The 8,081-nt window shown below is 47.7% G+C and overlaps 1 long non-coding RNA gene across 3 annotated transcripts; it reads right to left on the minus strand.

Annotated features, from left to right (window-relative positions):
• Positions 1-15: 15 nt before the first annotated feature.
• Positions 16-6,427, minus strand: LOC144740671 (uncharacterized). Of its 3 annotated transcripts, none has more exons than XR_013589717.1 (3): positions 6,035-6,426; positions 3,730-3,802; positions 16-156 (listed from the first exon to the last, which is right to left on the minus strand). It is a non-coding gene; the product is annotated as an uncharacterized LOC144740671 (long non-coding RNA). The 3 variants fall into 3 exon arrangements; XR_013589716.1 differs by lacking the exon at positions 16-156 and adding an exon at positions 2,076-2,151; XR_013589718.1 differs by lacking the exon at positions 16-156 and adding an exon at positions 3,673-3,692 and having other exon boundaries at positions 6,035-6,427.
• Positions 6,428-8,081: the final 1,654 nt, after the last annotated feature.

Genomic DNA, 8,081 nt, shown 5'->3' on the forward strand with positions numbered 1-8,081 from the left:
TTGAAGAGTTTCTCTCCTGTGCGAGTTCTCTGGTGCCGTGTCAAATGTGCAGGACAATCCGTGCTGTATGCACACCGGTCGCATTGATGCCTTTTTGCACCGAGCCACGCCGACTGCCTTTGCTCCATGAGACCACTTCTGCAGAGGCAGCGACAGCTGCAGACAGACAAAAAAGAATACCCACACCATCTACACGTCAGTATCGAGGCACCGAGGAATGCATATACACAGTCACACGTGACTTACACGTCTATAGTTATTCATATATTTATGATATAGTAAAAAAAAGTGTCCCAAATTCATCACACGGGCTGTTATGGCACACAATGAGAGGGCAAATGGTCATAAACATGCCTGGAAGCCCTCGTATCTTCAAAATGAACGTTAACCCAAAACTCAGCACACAATTTCAACTGTCTGGCTTCAAAATGAATGTTTATGAAAGCTAAATTCAGCTGACATAGCAAAGGGTGTTGAAAATAATACTATTTGTGTTCTGCACAAATGCATAAATTAATGTTCAATTGCAACTTAGAGGTGTGAAGCCAGGCACAGATGTCCTTGATTGCTGGGATGAGCAGTTCCGACTTCAGCTGCTGCACGTGTGTGCAGTGATCACTTCCTGACTCCATTCTTACAAAGAGTTCCAGAGGAAAAATAAAATAAACTACTGTTTTGATATAACCTCTGTGCTCAATAGAGTTAATAGACTTTACTGCAAATACAAACTTGACACTGTTACACACTCAGAGGTGGAGCCAGGATTTTCAGGAAGGGGGGGGAAACCCCTCCAGCAATGAAAAATTACAGGAGTTGTTAGTAAGTAAGGAGTTGTTAGTGAGAAAGGAGTTGTTAATAAGAAAGGACTTGTCCCTTGCTTTTCATTCGACGCGTGTGATCGTCATCGCCCTCGCTGAACGTGTTGATGCCTTCAGGAAAGAAAAATAGACTTTTGTATTTTGGGGGGGGGGGAAATGACCATGATGTATATCAACCCGCATCACACCTGAGCTAAGCGCTCTGCAATGCTTACCCCCCTACCACATGGCTCTTCGCGCACCGTACTTCTACAGCTGCTCACAGCGTGCCGGGAGATTTTAGGTGGCGCTTCGCTCCTGGCCGATTAAGTCATTGGCTTCTCGGAGTTTCAATAAAAATCCGTGTGAAGAACGGGTACAACTGCCATCTTAAATATATAGCAGAACTTACACCTGTTTGTTTGTGTGAATCAGCAAAACTCTCCAACGCTGAGCTCTGGCGTCATGAAATTTTCACAGCTTATGCTGTCTGGAATTTCTAAGCGAACGCCACGTCATTCCCTTCCCGAGTGGCAAACATCGACCTGACGTAGCAGTGGGTTCAGGTTGAATTTCCTTGAGTGAAAACATCCGATTTAGGTAAATTGAAGTGTTTCGGCTTCCTTCTTGCAAGCATCAATTTTTTCAGGGTTTTTCATTGAATTATGAGGAAATATTAAATTAATCCAAGACAAGAATCCAAGTCCCGGGCAAAGCCGGGTAGTGAAGCTAGTTATTAATAAACCCCAATGATCCTATCGAAATTAGGGATTTCTATCGGATCGTTGGGGGGGGGGGGGGCACGTGCCACCCCACCCCCACTGGCTCCACCACTGTCACACACTGGCATGGTTCACAGGTGGTGGTGTGTCCAGACCCACGCCTGGCACCTTCACCTGCTCAGTATTAATGCTTCCTCACTCCACCAAGTAATTCATTGAGGATCAATCAACACAGCCGAGACTGCGTGTCTCTCTCTCCGCGTGGTCGTGTGGATTTCCTTCCCGATCCCCGGGTTTCCCCTCCACATGTAGAGAGTGAACACCGCCACGCGTCTAGAGTGAACACCGCCACGCGTCTAGAGTGAACACCGCCACGCGTCTAGAGTGAACACCGCCACGCGTCTAGAGTGAACATCGCCACGTGTCTTGAGTGAACACCGCCACGCGTCTAGAGTGAACACCGCCACACGTCCAGAGTGAACTCCGCCATGTGTCTTGAGTGAACACCGCCACGCGTCTAGAGTGAACATCGCCACGTGTCTTGAGTGAACACCGCCACGCGTCTAGAGTGAACACCGCCACACGTCCAGAGTGAACTCCGCCACGTGTCTTGAGTGAACACCGCCACGCGTCTAGAGTGAACATCGCCACGCGTCTTGAGTGAACTCCGCCACGCGTCTAGAGTGAACACCGCCACGCGTCTAGAGTGAACACCGCCACGCGTCTAGAGTGAACACCGCCACGCGTCTAGAGCGAACACCGCCACACGTCTAGAGCGAACACCGCCACGCGTCTAGAGCGAACACCGCCACGCGTCTAGAGTGAACTCCGCCACGCGTCTAGAGTGAACACCGCCACGCGTCTAGAGTGAACACCGCCACGCGTCCAGAGTGAACTCCGCCACGTGTCTAGAGTGAACTCCGCCACGCGTCTAGAGTGAACTCCACCACGTGTCTAGAGTGAACTCCACCACGTGTCTAGAGTGAACTCCACCACGTGTCTAGAGTGAACTCCGCCACGTGTCTAGAGTGAACTCCGCCACGTGTCTAGAGTGAACTCCGCCACGTGTCTAGAGCGAACACCGCCACGCGTCTAGAGCGAACACCGCCACGCGTCTAGAGCGAACACCGCCACGCGTCTAGAGTGAACACCGCCACGCGTCCAGAGTGAACTCCGCCACGTGTCTAGAGTGAACTCCGCCACGCGTCTAGAGTGAACACCGCCACGCGTCTAGAGTGAACACCATCACGTGTCTAGAGTGAACACCGCCACGTGTCTAGAGTGAACTCCGCCACACGTCTAGAGTGAACTCCGCCACGCGTCTAGAGTGAACACCATCACGTGTCTAGAGTGAACACCACCACGTGTCTAGAGTGAACACCGCCACGCGTCTAGAGTGAACACCGCCACGTGTCTAGAGTGAACTCCGCCACACGTCTAGAGTGAACTCCGCCACGCGTCTAGAGTGAACACCATCACGTGTCTAGAGTGAACTCCGCCACGTGTCTAGAGTGAACACCGCCACGTGTCTAGAGTGAACTCCGCCACACGTCTAGAGTGAACTCCGCCACGCGTCTAGAGTGAACACCATCACGTGTCTAGAGTGAACACCACCACGTGTCTAGAGTGAACACCACCACGTGTCTAGAGTGAACACCGCCACGCGTCTAGAGTGAACACCGCCACGTGTCTAGAGTGAACTCCGCCACACGTCTAGAGTGAACTCCGCCACGCGTCTAGAGTGAACACCATCACGTGTCTAGAGTGAACTCCGCCACGCGTCTAGAGTGAACACCGCCACGTGTCTAGAGTGAACTCCGCTACGCGTCTAGAGTGAACACCGCCACGCGTCTAGAGTGAACACCGCCACGCGTCTAGAGTGAACACCGCCACACGTCCAGAGTGAACTCCGCCACGTGTCTAGAGTGAACTCCGCCACACGTCTAGAGTGAACTCCGCCACACGTCTAGAGTGAACTCCGCCACACGTCTAGAGTGAACTCCGCCACGCGTCTAGAGTGAACACCACCACGTGTCTAGAGTGAACTCCGCCACGCGTCTAGAGTGAACACCGCCACGCGTCTAGAGTGAACACCGCCACGCGTCTAGAGTGAACACCGCCACGCGTCTAGAGTGAACACCGCCACGCGTCTAGAGTGAACACCGCCACGCGTCTAGAGTGAACACCGCCACGCTGTTGACGAGCCTCACCTTGTTGTTATTGTTGTTGTGGGCAAGTCGCTTCTGAAAACAAGAGCGGTATATCAGCTCAAGCGGGTGTGGCCTGGTAAAAAAAAATGGAAAAAAAACCTATTAAACTTAGAGTCAGCTAACATAACAGTCAACACCCTACCTGGTTGATAACGTTCTTCCAAAGATTGCTCAATTTGAGAGAGAGACACGGAGACACATAGACAGACACATAAGCAGAGAGAGAGAGATGACACAAAGACACACAGAGAGAGACACAGATATAGACACACAGAGAGAGATGACACAGAGAGAGACACACATAGGCACACAGAGAAACAACGCCTCTGTGTTGAGGCCTTAAATAGAGAGAGGGGGGCGGTAGAGAAGGGGGTAGAGAAATTAGCATGTCAATGCAAGGCCGTAGCCATGAAGTCAACATTGGGGGAGACCAAATCTTCCACGGGTCTGGGGTCCCCCCCCCAGAAAAATATCTAAATTTGAAAACTATTTTACTGCCATTTCCTCCCTAAAATATTTTTAAAAGTTCACTAACACATGGGATGGACTTTGTTTTATTTGATACAATAATGTCTAATAGGGTATTGTAATACATTGCTGTTTCTTTTTTACCTTTCTTGTTTCATAGTATGTAATGGCAGAGATTAGGGATTCATAAAGTACAACGCAATCCTATAAACAGGAATCTATGCATTGTTATATGAAGACAAGTCCAGATTTAGTGGCCAAGGTTTAGCAAATTGTTGTCTTTATTAACAGAGCATCACAATTATTATTTACAAATAATTTTACAGAAACATATTGGGGGGCATATTTGATTATTATACTATTATAACATATTATAACATTATAATTATGACATATTATACTTATTATAACATTATAATTATTATATATTATAACATAATATTATACTTATTATAACATGTTATAATGACGGCCTTGTGTCAATGAGAGACTTGGAGGTTTGGAGACTGCACAGAGAGAGAGAGACACTTAATGTAATGCAACACAGAGAGTCGGTCAACACACCAACTAACGTACTCTTAGGTTTTTTCGGTAAAGTCACCACGTAGGTAAAAAATGAAATTAAAATTAATGAAAGTAAAGCTTAATAACCAGGCTACAGTCTACATTATAGACTGCCAGTACACTCACCCAGCTTAATAACCAGGCTAGTCTACATTATAGACTGCCAGTACACTCACCCAGCTTAATAACCAGGCTACAGTCTACGTTACTACGTTATAGACTGCCAGTACACTCACCCAGCTTAATAACCAGGCTACAGTCTACATTATAGACTGCCAGTACACTCACCCAGCTTAATAACCAGGCTACAGTCCACATTATAGACTGCCAGTACACTCACTTCAGTCCTCGGACTGGTTTACAGCAGCGTCCTGCATTGAGTTTTTATTGTAAGATTTCTGTTTCGGCCAATTAATGATGACGAGTGTTAATACAAGTGGGAGAAAACCGGAGCACCCGAGAAAAACCCACGCCATGTGCGTGGTGGCAACACTCTATCCCTGCACAGATGGAAACAGGTGGCAATTAATCCGCTGGCCAAAGGCTAGATTATGGACCGGGCCAGTGGGGCCAGTGCCCTGGGGCTGCCAGGGGGGGCCTCCAAGCCTCAGGCCGCTAGGTGTGTCGCCCAAGTCTTCCGAAGGAAGTTGAACGCCAGGGCCCTCAGTGCGCACAGCGCAAGCCGACCACTGGCCCCTGGGTGGTTATAGCGTGAGCTAATCACTAGGGCCCCCCAGACCCCTCAGTGCTTACAATGTGAGGGCCCCTTAGACCATTTGGTGTTTAAAACGTAACCTGACAACTAGGGTCCCTGGGCCCCTCGACACCTACAGTGTGAGTGTCCCAGGGCCCCTCCACGCTTAAAGCATGAGCTGACCACTAGGGCCCCCAGGCCCCTCGGTGCACACATCGACCGTAACACCTGGGCCCCTTGGTACATACAGTGCATGCCTAAAACGAGAGCCTCTGGACAACCGAGCCACTGGTCGGCACGCTAAAATATAAAATATAAATTTTCAAATTTTCTTTGTGGATTTCACACCTGATGATGATTGCTTGTGTTGCAGTCGAAACGTCGTGAGAATTTTTATTGTTTTATATTTATATTATTTTATTATTAACAAGTTTGCAGTCGATACCACTTTTGGAAGTGGGTTAAAATTGAGTTACAAGATTTGAGGATACAACAACAGACAGAGTGGGCTAAAAGAAAGCGCGTAATAAAAAAAAAACGAAAACAGGCTGGAACAACGAGGACGTCCAGAATAAGTACCTGCTCGATCGAGACCCAAACATTCCTCCTTGTAGACACGAGTGGTGTAACCATCATCTGCATCAGAACATCAAAAGGCCGCTGCACACGTCTCGATTATAAACGGCTTAGACTCCGCCCTCGGCCCCGCACCCCTTCTGGATATTCCAGAATGCCTTGCCCACAGGTGCAATTGACAGAACGGAATTGTACCCCTAATGACATTGTCTACCAATCTCCTAGCGACACGCGCTACAGTGACTCATTCAATGTCAATAGACGTAATAATGCCATAAGAGGAATAGGCAGGGATTCTCCTGTAGATACAACTGGTTCTTCATGTTCTACAGATGTAGATGCCACTGGGTTTTGACGTTCTGCAGATGTAGATGCCACTGGTTCTTCACGTTCTGTAGATGTAGATGCCACTGGTTCTTCTCGTTCTGTAGATGTAGATGCCACTGGTTCTTCATGTTCTGTAGATCTAGATACCACTGGTTCTTCACGTTCTGCAGATGTAGATGCCACTGGTTCTTCTCATTCTGCAGATGTAGATGCCACTGGTTCTTCACGTTCTGTAGATGTAGATGCCACTGGTTCTTCTCGTTCTGTAGATGTAGATACCACTGGTTCTTCTCATTCTGCAGGTGTAGATACCACTGGTTCTTCTCGTTCTGTAGATGTAGATACCACTGGTTCTTCTCATTCTGCAGATGTAGATGCCACTGGTTATTCACGTTCTGTAGATGTAGATGCCACTGGTTCTTCTCATTCTGCAGATGTAGATGCCACTGGTTCTTCACGTTCTGTAGATGTAGATACCACTGGTTCTTCTCATTCTGCAGATGTAGATGCCACTGGTTCTTCACGTTCTGTAGATGTAGATACCACTGGTTCTTCTCATTCTGCAGATGTAGATGCCACTGGTTCTTCTCGTTCTGTAGATGTAGATGCCACTGGTTCTTCACGTTCTGTAGATGTAGATACCACTGGTTCTTCACGTTCTGTAGATGTAGATACCACTGGTTCTTCTCATTCTGCAGATGTAGATGCCACTGGTTCTTCTCGTTCTGTAGATGTAGATGCCACTGGTTCTTCACGTTCTGCAGATCTAGATGCCACTGGTTTTTCTCGTTCTGTAGATGTAGATACCACTGGTTCTTCTCATTCTGCAGGTGTAGATGCCACTGATTCTTCACGTTCTGCAGATGTAGATGCCACTGATTCTTCACGTTCTGCCGATGTAGATACCACTGGTTCTTCACGTTCTGCAGGTGTAGATGCCACTGATTCTTCACGTTCTGCCGATGTAGATACCACTGGTTCTTCACGTTCTGCAGGTGTAGATACCACTGGTTCTTCTCGTTCTGCAGATGTAGATGCCACTGGTTCTTCACGTTCTGTAGATGTAGATACCACTGGTTCTTCATGTTCTGTAGATCTAGATACCACTGGTTCTTCACGTTCTGCAGATGTAGATGCCACTGGTTCTTCACGTTCTGCAGATGTAGATGCCACTGGTTCTTCTCATTCTGCAGATGTAGATGCCACTGGTTCTTCACGTTCTGTAGATGTAGATGCCACTGGTTCTTCTCGTTCTGTAGATGTAGATACCACTGGTTCTTCTCATTCTGCAGGTGTAGATACCACTGGTTCTTCTCGTTCTGTAGATGTAGATACCACTGGTTCTTCTCATTCTGCAGATGTAGATGCCACTGGTTATTCACGTTCTGTAGATGTAGATGCCACTGGTTCTTCTCATTCTGCAGATATAGATGCCACTGGTTCTTCACGTTCTGTAGATGTAGATACCACTGGTTCTTCTCATTCTGCAGATGTAGATGCCACTGGTTCTTCACGTTCTGTAGATGTAGATGCCACTGGTTCTTCTCATTCTGCAGATGTAGATGCCACTGGTTCTTCTCGTTCTGTAGATGTAGATGCCACTGGTTCTTCACGTTCTGTAGATGTAGATACCACTGGTTCTTCACGTTCTATAGATATAGATACCACTGGTTCTTCTCATTCTGCAGATGTAGATGCCACTGGTTCTTCTCGTTCTGTAGAT

The sequence above is a fragment of the Lampetra planeri genome, unplaced genomic scaffold (assembly GCF_965212315.1).
Source record: "Lampetra planeri unplaced genomic scaffold, kcLamPlan1.2.h2 scaffold_264, whole genome shotgun sequence".
NCBI classification, from domain to species: Eukaryota; Metazoa; Chordata; class Hyperoartia; order Petromyzontiformes; family Petromyzontidae; genus Lampetra; species Lampetra planeri.